Here is a 12,344-nt window from a genome sequence, read left to right on the forward strand (position 1 = left end):
GCAGATTTGGTCTCCTTACTTAAGAAAGGATGTACTGGCACTGGAGGGGGTGCAGAGGAGGTTCACAAGGTATATCCTGGAGTCGAGATGGTTTTCTTATGAGGAGAGGCCGAGAAGACTGGGATTATCTTCACTGGAATTCAGAAGAATGAGGGGGGATCTAATAGAAACATATAAAATTATGAAGAGAACCGATAAAATAGAAATAGATAGGATGTTTCCAATGGCAGGTGAGACTAGGACAAGAGGGCATGGCCTCAAGATTAGAGAGAGCAGGTTTAGAACTGAACTGAGAAGGAACTTCTTCACCCAGAGGGTTGTTAATCAGTGGAATTCCTTGTCCAGGGAAGTAGTTGACGCTACTTCAGTAATCACTTTTAAAGCTAAGGTAGATCCTTTATTTTTCAAAAAAGTAATTAAGCGATATGGTGAAAATGTGGATAAGTGGAGCTGAGTCCACAAAAAGATTAGCCATGATCTTATTGAGTGGCAGAGCAGGCTCGATAGGCCAGACAGCCCACTCCCACTCTTAGTTCCTATGTTCTTATGATAGTTGCAGATGTAGCATCCAAGATATACGTACAGATGTCTTACAAATCCCTGCCTGGTAAAGTCAAGCTTCCAATGAGTAATTACCCTGTGTTTGGAATCATCCAAAGAAGGCTCCACTCCGAGTTAGAGTTGGAAAAGATCGGCATATTTACCTGGATAGTTACCCAGCAAACATTAGACAGATTAAAAACAGTTGCAACTCCTGGATAAATATACATCTGACCTCCGGGATGCACCAATCCCCTCCCCACAGCCATCTGAACCATCTCCTGAAACTCCCAATGTCCCCAATCTACCCTGATCCAATGTCCGCACTCTGCCCTGCTCTGCTGGTCACCTATGCAGTCGGGTAAGGTGGTGACAGAATCTAACAACACAGGATTTGAGACGAGTCTCCCAGCCATTTCGCCATATGATTACTTTAGCAGAGTCTTCCTACCTCCCATTCATTAAAAGCTTCCCCATAGCACTCACTCTTTTTGGTGCCATGGATTCTTACTGTTTGTGTAGATATCATTACGTGTTCAAATGCCATTTATTAATCAGATTCAAAGGGACTTGAACATTCAAAGCAATTGTTGACGATACCATGTCCTTCAACAAGTTAGAACCATGAAGACTGATGTACAGCAGGAACTATAGCAGGTAGGTCAGGCAGCATCCGAGGAGTAGGAGAATCAATGTTTTGGGCATAAGCTCTGATCTCCAGCATTTGCAGTCCTCACTGTCTCCAACTACAGTAAGTAGTCTATTTTTCAGTAAATATTGGCAACTTCTACAAGTGGAACCTGTAAAAGAATGCTTACTATTCAAAAGGAGTCTCAATGAATTACAGTAGAATGAGCTCATGATGGTAACTGCAGCAAAGTTTAGCAATAAAAGTAGGACTATTTCACTCGCAAAATGTAGTGTTTAGAGGATTGATAAATGAAACGATAATGTATGCAAAAGCAACCCATGTCACTCCAGTGATGATTGAGGGAAATGTCAACTCATCTCCATTCTGGCTGGGAATAATGAGAATGACCTCGTGCCATTGCCAAAATAAGCACAGGTGAGCTGAAAAAGTGTAACCATATATTAGAATAAGAATCCATGAGGAGCAGTGTGCCAAGTGCTCTAATGGCTGGCTGGCAATGACCTTGATTGTTTGAAGCTCTTCCCAGAGCTGCCAATCCCAATGATCCTTCATTTTCTCTCCACACAGTGAAAGGTGCCATTTCATTGTTTTCCTCGGCAACTGTATGAAGAAAGGTAATGCATTTTGTTATTGCATTTCACTAGGCTAGACCAGACCTCAGAAAGGGACAGCACGGAGGCTCAATGGTTAGCACTGCTGCCTCACAGTGCCAGGGGCCTGAGTTCAATTCCACCCTCATCTGTGTGGAGTTTGCAAGTTCTCCCCGTGTCTGTGTGGGTTGCTTCCCACAGTCCAAAGATCGTACAGGTTCAGTGGATTTGCCCTGCTAAATTGCCAATCATATCTGGGGACGTGTGAGTTAAAAAAACTGATTGGGTACAGATTTTTGCAGGTAAAGGGACATCTCGAAAATGGGAGCCCTTTCGAAATGAGATAACGAGAGTCTAGAGAAAATATATTGCTGTTAGGGTGAAAGGAAAGGTCGATAGGTTTAGGGAATGCTGGATGACTAAAGAAATTGAGGATTTGGTTAAGAAAAAGAGGGAAGCATACGTCAGGTAAAGACAGGATAGAACGAGTGAATCCTTAGAAGTGTATAAAGGCTGTAGGAGTATACTTAAGAGGGAAATCAGGAGGGCAAAAAGGTGGATGTGAGATAGCTTTGAGTTAAGGAGAATTCAAAGGGTTTTTACAAATAAATTAATGACAAAAATGCAACTAGGGAGAGAATAGGGCTCCTCAAAGATCAGCAAGGAGACTTTTGTATGGAGCTGCAGGAGATGGGGGAGATACTAAATGAGTATTTTGCATCAGAATTTACTGCGGAAAAGGACGTGGAAGACATAGAATGTAGGGAAATAGATGGTGACATCTTGAAAATGTCTATATTACAGAGGAGGAAATGCTGGATGTCTTGAAAAAGGTAAAGGTGGATAAGTCCCCAGGACTAGATCGGGTGTACCGTAGAACTTTGTGGGAAGCTAGGGAAGTGATTGCTGGGCCTCTTGCTGAGATATTTGTATCATCGATAGTCACAGGTCAGGTGCCAGAAGACTGGAGGTTGGCTAGCATAGTGCCACTGTTTAAGAAAGATGGTAAGGACAGGCCAGGGAACTATAGACAAGTGAGGCTGACAAAGTGGTGGGCAAGTTGTTGGAGGGAATCCTGAGGGACAGGATGTTCATGTGTTTGGAAAGGCAAGGACTGATTAGAGATAGTCAATGTGGCTTTGTGCATAGGAGATCATGGCTCACAAACTTGATTGAGCTTTTTGAAGAAGTAACAAAGAGGATTGATGAGGGCAGAACGGTGAATGTGATCTATATGGACTTCAGTAAGGTATTTGATAAGGTTCCCCATAGGAGACTGGTTAGCAAGGTTAGATCTCATGGAATACAGAGAACACTAGCCATTTGGATACAGAACTGGCTCAAAAGGTAGAAGACAGAGTTGGTAGTGGAGGGCTGATTTTCAGACTGGAGGCCTGTGACCAGTGGAGTGCCACAAGGGTCAGTGCTGGGTGCACTGCTTTTCATCATTTATATAAATGATTTGGATGCGAGCATAAGAGGCATAGTCAGTACGTTTGCAGATGACACCAAAATTGGAGGTGTATTGGACAGTAAAGGTTACCTCAGATTACAACAGGATCTTGACCAGCTGGGCCAATGACCTGAGAAGTTTAATTCAGATAAATGTGAGGTGCTGCATTTTGGGAAAGCAAATCTTAACAGGACTTATACACTTCATGGTAAGGTCCTAGAGAGTGTTGCTGAACAAAGAGACCTTGGAGTGCATGTTCATAGCTCCTTGAAAGTGGAGTCGCAGGTAGATAGGATAGTGAAGGAGGCGTTTGGTATGCTTTCCTTTATTGGTTAGAGTATTGAGTACAGGAGTTGGGAGGTCATGTTGCGGTAGTACAGGACATTAGTTAGGCCACTGTTGGAATATTGCGTGCAAGTGTGATCTTCTTCCTATCAGAAAGATGTTGTGAATCTTGAAAGGTTTCAGAAAAGATTTGCAATGATGTTGCCAGGTTTGGAGGATTTGAGCTATAAGGAGAGGTTTAATAGGCTCGGACTGTTTTCCCTTGAGCATCGGAGGCCTTATAGAGGTTTACAAAATCATGAGGGGCATGTATAGGATAAATTGACAAAGTATTTTCCCTGGGGTGGGGGAGTCCAGAACTAGACAGCATAGGTTTAGAATGAGAGTGGAAACATATAAAAGAGACCTAATGGGCAACTTTTTCATGCAGAGGGTGGTATGTGTTTGGAATAAGCTGCCAGAGGAAGTGGAGGAGGCTGGAAGAATTCCAACATTTAAGAGGCATTTGGATGGGTATATGAATAGGAAGGGATTGGATGGATATGGGCCGGGTGCCGACAGGTGGAACTAGATTTGGTTGGGATATCTGGTTGGCATGGATGAGTTGGACCGAAGGGTCTGTTTCTGTGCTGTACATCTCTACGACTGTATGATTCTATAAGTGGATGAGCCATGGGAAATGCAGGGATTGGGTGGAATGCTCCTCAGAGGGTTGGTGTGGATCGGATGGTCCAAATGGCCTGCTTTCACACTGTAGGGATTCTATGAACAGAAATGTCATTGAGTCTGGGCAGGAACCCAGGATTCAAAGTGTTCTCGATGGGGAGAGCAAGAATGAGACACAGTTTACGTTTATTCAGAAATTCAGATAGTTCTTTTGTAATGTCTGATGATAAAGGAAACCACAATTGCTTTTTACATATATTAAGAAGAACATGCTTAAAAGCCTATTATTAGCTTGTGATTGCATTAGTTAGATTGTTAGTAAGATTTCTGAAGAAGGGCTTATGCCCGAAACGTCAATTCTCCTGTTCCCTGGATGCTGCCTGACCTGCTGCGCTTTTCCAGCAACACATTTTCAGCTGTAAGATAATAAGCTCACTTTAGGCAGTTGAAAAGCATGCTGTTGTGGGCTTGTAGTTTAAGTCTGGTTTAGTAACGAACAAACCTTCGTGCAATAACCATTCTAATTCAATAATGGAAGAGTGAAAGTAATTGGAGGTGTTTATGCTCTATAATTAAGAAAATTATTCCTTGATTCGGAACAGTTAGGAATTCAGAAAATGCACAGACTCTACCGAAAGAGGAATAAAACAATCATTATTCAATTTCCATTTCCTTTTCATATAAAGATGTGTTGGTGTTACCTTACTGTGAAGTTTTTGACAAAGCTAAACTCCTGACAGCTGTGTTCTTAAAATTTAGTTCAGTATCTCATCCTTGGGTTGCTGAGAATGTCTGTGTGATGCCTATTGCTACATAGAATGCTAAGCATTGTCATTTTATTTTGTAAGAGGGGTTTTTATTTTGACGCACTGCTTTTTGCCATTATGTTTATTTTTCCTTCCTGTTAAATTAGAAAAGGTGAAAAAAAAATTTACAAGGATGTTGCTGAGACTGGAGAGTTTGAATTATAAGGCTGGGACCTTTATCCCTGGAGGATAAGAGGCTGAGGGGTGACCTTATAGAGCTTTATAAAATCAAGAGGGACATAGATAAGATGGATAGTCATGGTCTGTTTCCCAGCAGAGGGGAGAGCAAAACTAGAGGGCATAGACTTAAAGTGAGAGGGGAAAGATTTAAAAGGGACCTGAGTGGTGACCTTATTACACAGAGGGTGATGTGCTTTTGGAATCGGCTGTCAGAGGAAGTGGTGGAGACTGGTACAATTACAACATTTAGAAAGGACATTTGGACAGATACATGGATAGGAAACGTTTAGAGGGATATGGACCAAATGCACATAAAAGGAACTAGCTACATTTGAGAAACCTGATCAGCATGGAAGAGTTGGACCGAAGGGCCTGTTAGCAAGTTGTATGACTCTATGGCAGAAAGTAAAGTTAAAAATCACACAACACCCCCCAGGTTATATTGGAACCACTAGCTTTCAGAGCGCTGCTCCTTCATCAGGTGGTTGTGGAGTACACAATTGTAAGACACAGAATTTATAGCAAAAGTTTTCAGTGTGATGTAACTGAAATTATACATTGAAAAATACCTTGATTGTTTGTTAAGTCTCATTTGGACTATAACCTGGTGTTGTGTGATTTTTAACTTTGTACACCCCAGTCCAACACCAGCACCTCCAAACTATGGCAGGAAGGTTTGTTTTCTAATCCAGTAAATTGACTACATCATTACTATACTCAACTCCTGAAATACTGAAGCAGTCTATGCCTTTATGCAGCAAGACCTGGACAACATTCAACCTTAGGCTGATGTGGCAAATGACATCTGTGCCTCAAAACTCAGGCAGCGACCTCCAACAGGAGATCTAACCCTTTGATGTTCAATGACAGTGCTGATGTCTGAATCTCTCTATAATCAATATGTTGGAGTTCAATATTTGCAAGAATTGTGACCAGGCATGTAATATATTATGGCTGCACGAACAAGCCAGAATCCTGCAGTTAGTAACTCGCCTCCTGACTCCACCATCTAAATGACAAGTCAGGAATGTGATGCAATACTCCCCACTTGCCTGGATGAATGCAGCTCCAACAACAGTCAAAATGCTTGACACCATCCAAGACAAAACAGTTGACACCCCAGCCATCCCCTGCAAGACTCACTCCCTCCACCACAAACACACGTTGGCAGTAATACGCACCTTCTACAAAATGCATTTTAATCCACAACTTACTTACACTTAATTCAACAGATATTAACCCAGTTCTTTATTAAAATGGAATGAACTGACAGAATATTACTGATCAGGGAATCCTGACCACATGTTCATTCTTGACAAGAAAACAATGTTTCAGATTTTTTCCCCATTACAGTCACAGAATGATTGTGTAGGAGGTGGCCATTTGGCCCATTGTGCCAGCATCAAGCTTCCAGAATGAGCTTTGCACTTCTTGCTATTCCCTGCCTTCTCCCCATAAGACTGCATATTATTCCTTTTCAAATAAGCATCAAACTCCCTTTTTAATACCTTGATTGAACAGTACATGCCAGACCTTGACAATTCATTGTCTAAAAATGGTTTTCCTCATATCACTTTTACTAATTACTAAACTGTTCATCCAAGTGGAACAATATGCTCTTGCTAATTGGAAGAGATAGCACATTGCAATCCTATAGCTGTCAACATTTCAACACGATCATTGAACCTGTCGAGGAAAAAAGATGTGAGAGCATGATATCCTCTCAACAGATTGTGGTGATTTCAAAACTGGGGCAGTAGGGTTATGAGAAACTGCAATGCAGGATGTGTGTAACTTCCTTTGGGAGGATCACCAGACACAGGAACAAGAAATCGGAGGGAAAGTCGGTGTTTGTATTTGTCCGGTGTAACTACTACTCTACAAGAACTTGTTCTGTACTATTTGTAATTTGATCCCATCCTTCAGTTGCATCAGTCCCATCAGTTGCAACATCATCTTGACGTGGAAGGAATAAAAGAAAAGACTACTCAATTACGAGAGAGTGTCTGGTGTAGATTATGGAAATGTGCTTGGCTGTTCAAAAATTTGCCTTGCAATCCAATTGTTCTGTGTTTCTGAAAGCCTGGCTATAATTGATGCTCACTGTTCTTGATAGATTAAGCCTGGGCATGGACTCAGAGTAAAGTATACAAACTCCAGAAAGAGTCAGACATTATATAGTCATTTTTGAAGTACTGTGAATTAAACCTGTTACAGACATAGTAACTAGAGTCATTTCCACATAGATCAGAGATATTGATTATATAAGAAAAGCTAGGATAACAAACATACACAGGAGGGTCAACCATTAATGCTTGGTGACAGAAACAATTTACATTTTTCTACAGCCTTGAATATAGCAAGGCACATCCAATGAGTATCATTAGGTAAAATTTGTTAACCATCCCAATAAATACTTGATCCAGGAAGTAAGTTTTAAGGAGTATTATAAAGAAGGATGGAGAATGAGAGAAACCAAGAGATCTGGGGAGGGCTTAGACAGCTGAAGGAAGGCTATTAGTAATAGAGTGAATAATATTAGAGATGAACAAGAGACCAGAGTTGTAGAAACACAGATACATTGAAGAGCTGTTGGGATGGAGACAGTTGAACAGATAGGGGGGCGATGAGGCCCTAGAGAGATCTGTAAACAGAATGTGAATTTTAAAACTGAGCCAAGAATCAATGTTGTTCAGTAAGCCGAGGGGTGATGGCTAAGTGGAATTTGGTGTCAATGAGGATATGAGCCGCAGAGCTTTGGCTGAGCTGAAATTTGTGTAGTGTGGAAAATGATTGGCTGGTCAGGAGAGGATTTTGATAGTCCTATTTAGAGGTGTGTGTGAGTAGCCCAATAGCAGATTAATTGAGGCAGGGGCAGTATTGGGTGAAATTACAATGGTGGAGGGGCAGTCTTGGTAAGTGAGCACAAGATGATCATGCTGGGGGCTAAGTACAACACCAAAGTTAGGAATAGTTTGGTGTAGCATTTAGCTGTTGCATGGGAGATAGATGGTAGCAATAGGACAGGCTATAAATGCAGCCACTTGTTAACAGTCTGTCATTGTTCCATCATGTAGTAGTAATGGCTATTGATCAGAAAACTGTAGCAAAGATTTGAAGAAATTTAATTCCTCACCTGGATATGTTCATAAAGGAATAAAAAAAAAACCCAAAATAACTGCTTTTAAAAAAAGAGAAATTTGCTCTCTTTACTTAAGAAATATTGGGAAAAAGATGGGATTTCCGATTGAGACAGTCTTGTTTGTAGTTTCTTTGTAATTTGAATGTACAAACATTTACATTGGGTCTATTATTTTTTCACAGGCATAAACTGACTTCCTGACTGCAATTTGAAACTCACGTGTGGGAATCAAATTTTTCAGAGGGAGTAACACAGGTGAACTGACACGTGCTATAGCATCTCTTGCAATGTCAAATCCCCAGGCAGAAAGTAGCGGTGACTGAGATCTCTGACCTGATGGTTGCTTGTATTTACTCATTTACTGAATAGTGGGTGAAGTTTAAAGACTGTGCTAGCATGAAAGGGAAATGAGGGGAAAGTGTCAGCAGCTGGAACATTACAGTGTTCAGATTGGTTCTTACTTAATAACTAACATGATTTATAATATGGACATAACTAAAAACTTACCTGACATTCACAAACTCCCATTTTTGCAGTCACCTTCACCTGTGGTTCCAGCAACTGTTACTATTTAGGAACATCTCATGCAAAAATGTATTTAAAGTACCTTTATGTCCATGCATGGACTAGTTTCCATTGTGGCTTCAGGGCAAAAGAACAAGAGCTGACTGATTTCAGATGCATTAAAGGCAACAGCGTGATGGCTGTGGATCTCTATAAAATTCATTCCTCAGAACAAAATCTCTCTCAGCTCACTTGTCCCCTCCTCATGCCCATGTGGATCCCGTTATCTCTTGACCTTTGGATCAAAGCCGCCATTGACAGCTGCATCACCTGCAGCAACTTGAGTTCAAATGTTCTTTTGAGGCGTTTTTAAGAAGCAATTAGCCTATGAATTAACATCAGGTTTAACACAGGAAGCACTGATATCTCTGCAAGGACTGCAATGTTTTCTTCAATGAATAAACCATGAAAAGATCTGGATTGCACGTCCAATGGGCATCTGGTCTCATTATAGAGAGACATTTCTAAAGGTTGAATAATCAAGGCATTTGTTTTTATTTCTTTTGGTGTAATATTTGGACATATTTCACCTTAAGGCATTTTGCTTCCTAACAATTTGACGTGAAATTGTACAGAGGGAAGTGGGAAGAAATGATACTGGTACAGGGACTCGCAATGAGCAGCAAGTGTTTGAACGAGTAGAAGTCAGTTATTATCCTAAACACGCAATGCAGCCTGATGCCTGTTTTCTAATCCAGTTGGAACAGTGAGCATCCAAACTCATGACCGCTTCCATCCAGAAGGACAAGGGCAGCATTAACATGAGAATACCATCTCCAGTATGTTCTCCTCCTAGACACTCACCATGCTGATTTAGAAATATACTGTCATCCCTTCACTGTCGCTGGGTCAAAATCCTGGAAGTCCCTCCCTAAGGGCATTGTGGGTCAACCCACAGCAGGTGGACTGCAGTGGTTCAAGGCAGCAGCTCACCACCACCTTCGAGGGCAGCTAGGGGCAGTCAATAAATGCCAGTGATATCCACACACCATGAATGAATTTTAAAGAAAACCCGAGAGACCCAGGCTGCAGGTAATCTGGAATAAGGGCAGAAAACACCTGCCAAAGTCAGACAGCGTCAGTGGTGAGAAACAGAATTAATGGGTGCCATTTCCCTTTTTTTATGCTAAGTGTGGGTTGAGGGTGGGAGGAGGTGAATATGTTCGGTCGCAACTAACGTGCTCTCCCTGCCAGTGAGAGAATTCAGCAGACCACCAGCCAATCAACTCATTGAGAGCTAAAAATAGAAGCTGCTGGAAAACCTCAACAGGTCTGGTAGCACCTGTGGAGAGGAATCTGAGTGAAGGCTCACTGGACCTGAAATGTTAACTCTGATTTCTCTCCACAGATGCTGCCAGACCTGCTGAGCTTTTAGAGTCAGAGTCCTACAGCACAGAGACAGGCCCTTTGGCTCAAACTGGTCCATGCCAACCAAAATGTCCATCCACGCTAACCCCATTTCCCTACACTTGGTCCATATCCTTCTAAACCTTGTCCAAATGCCTTTTAAATGTTGTTAATGTACGTGCCTCAACCACTTCTGCTGGCAGCTCATTCCATAGGTGTACCCTCTGTGTGAAAATGTTGCCCCTCAGGTTCCCTTATATTCTTTCCCTTCTTACCTTAAAATTATATCATTGAGTCTTCGGTTTCCCAACCCTGGGAAAAAGGCTGAGTGCATTCACCCTATCCATGCCTCTCATGATCTTATACACTTCTTTAAGATCCCCCCTCAATCTCCTATGCTCTAAATAAAAAAAGTCTTAGATTGTCCAACGTCTCTCTATAGCACAGACACTTGAGTCCTGGCAACACCCTTGTAAATTTCTTCTGCACTTTTTTCAGTTTAATAACATCCTTCCTATAGCAACATGACCAAAACTGAACACAATATTTCAAATGTGGCCTCACCAACATTCCGTACAACTGCACCATAACTTCCCACCTTCTATACTCAGTGCCCTGCCTATGAAGGCCAGTGGGCCAAAAGCCTTGTTCACTGCCCTGTCTGTGACTCCACTTTCAGAGAACTGTGTGCCTGAACTCCAAGGTCTCCCTGTTCTATTACATTCCTTCAGGCCCTACCATTCACCATGAAACTCCTACCTTGATTTGACTTTCTAAAATGTAAGATCTTACACTAATCAATATTAAACTCCATTTCGCTATTTCTCACCTCGTTTCCCCAGTTGATCAAGGTCCTGCTGCAATTTCTGATCACCTTCCTCACTGTCCATGATACTGCCTATTTTAATATCGTCTGCAACTTACTAATCATGCCTTGTACATTCTCATCAAAATCATTGATATAGATAGCAGACAGTAATGAGCCCACCCCTGAGGCACTCGACTAGTCACAGGCCTCCAGTCCGACAAGCATCCTTCCACTATTATCCTCTGCTTCTTACCATCAAGTCAATTATGTATTCAATTTGTCAGCTCTTCCTGGAATACATGAGATCTAACCTTTCAGAGCAACTTCTTGCCCTATCACATTCTTTGGCACTGATGACCCGGGCAGCCAGAAGTTGCCAGCCAATCTGAGGCTTGTTAGCACCTGGTTTCTTAAATTCATTAGTTGAGGTCTAATTGCAGAGTCATAGAGCTGGACAGTATGGAAACAGACCCTTTGGCCCAACTTGTCCATGCCAACCAGATATCCCAACCTAATCGAGTCCCATTTCCAAATCCTTCCTATTCATATACCAATCCAGATGCCTTTTAAGCGTTGCAATTGTGCCGGCCTCCACCACTTCCTCTGGCAGCTCATTCCATACACACGCCACTCTCTGCGTGAAAAAGTTACCCCTTAGGTCCCTTTTATATCTTTTCCCTCTCACCCTAAACCAATGTCCTCTAGTTCTGGACTCTCCCACCCCAGGGAAAAGATTTTGTCTATTTATCCTATCTATTCCCCTTATCATTTTATGCACCTCTATAAAATCACCTCAGCCTCCGATGCTCCAGGGAAAACAACCACAGACTGTTCAGCCTCTCCCTATATCTTAAATCCTCCAACGCTGGCAACAGCCTTATAAATCTTTTCTGAATCCTTTCAGATTTTACAACATCCTTCTGCTATTGCACACAATATTCCAAAAGTGGCCTAACCAATGTCCTGCATCACCACAATATGACCTCCCAGCTCCTATACTCAAAGCAATAACCAATAAAGGTAAGCATACCAAATGCCTTCTTCACTATCCTATCTAGCTACAACTCTACTTTCAAGGAGCTATGAATCTGCACCCAAAGATCTCTTTGTTCAGCACCACTCCCCAGGACCTTACCATTAAGAGAATAAGTCCTGCTCTGATTTGCCTATCCTAAATGTAGCACCTCACATTTATCTGCATTGAACTCCATCTGCCAGTCTTTGGCTCATCAGATCAAGATCCTGTTGTATTCTGAGAAATCCTTCTTTGCTATCCACGACACATCCAATATTGATGTCATCTGAAAACTT

Source organism: Chiloscyllium plagiosum, unplaced genomic scaffold (genome assembly GCF_037043375.1).
Source record: "Chiloscyllium plagiosum isolate Xiang-an unplaced genomic scaffold, Cpla_swu_hap1 HiC_scaffold_14, whole genome shotgun sequence".
Taxonomy (NCBI): domain Eukaryota; kingdom Metazoa; phylum Chordata; class Chondrichthyes; order Orectolobiformes; family Hemiscylliidae; genus Chiloscyllium; species Chiloscyllium plagiosum.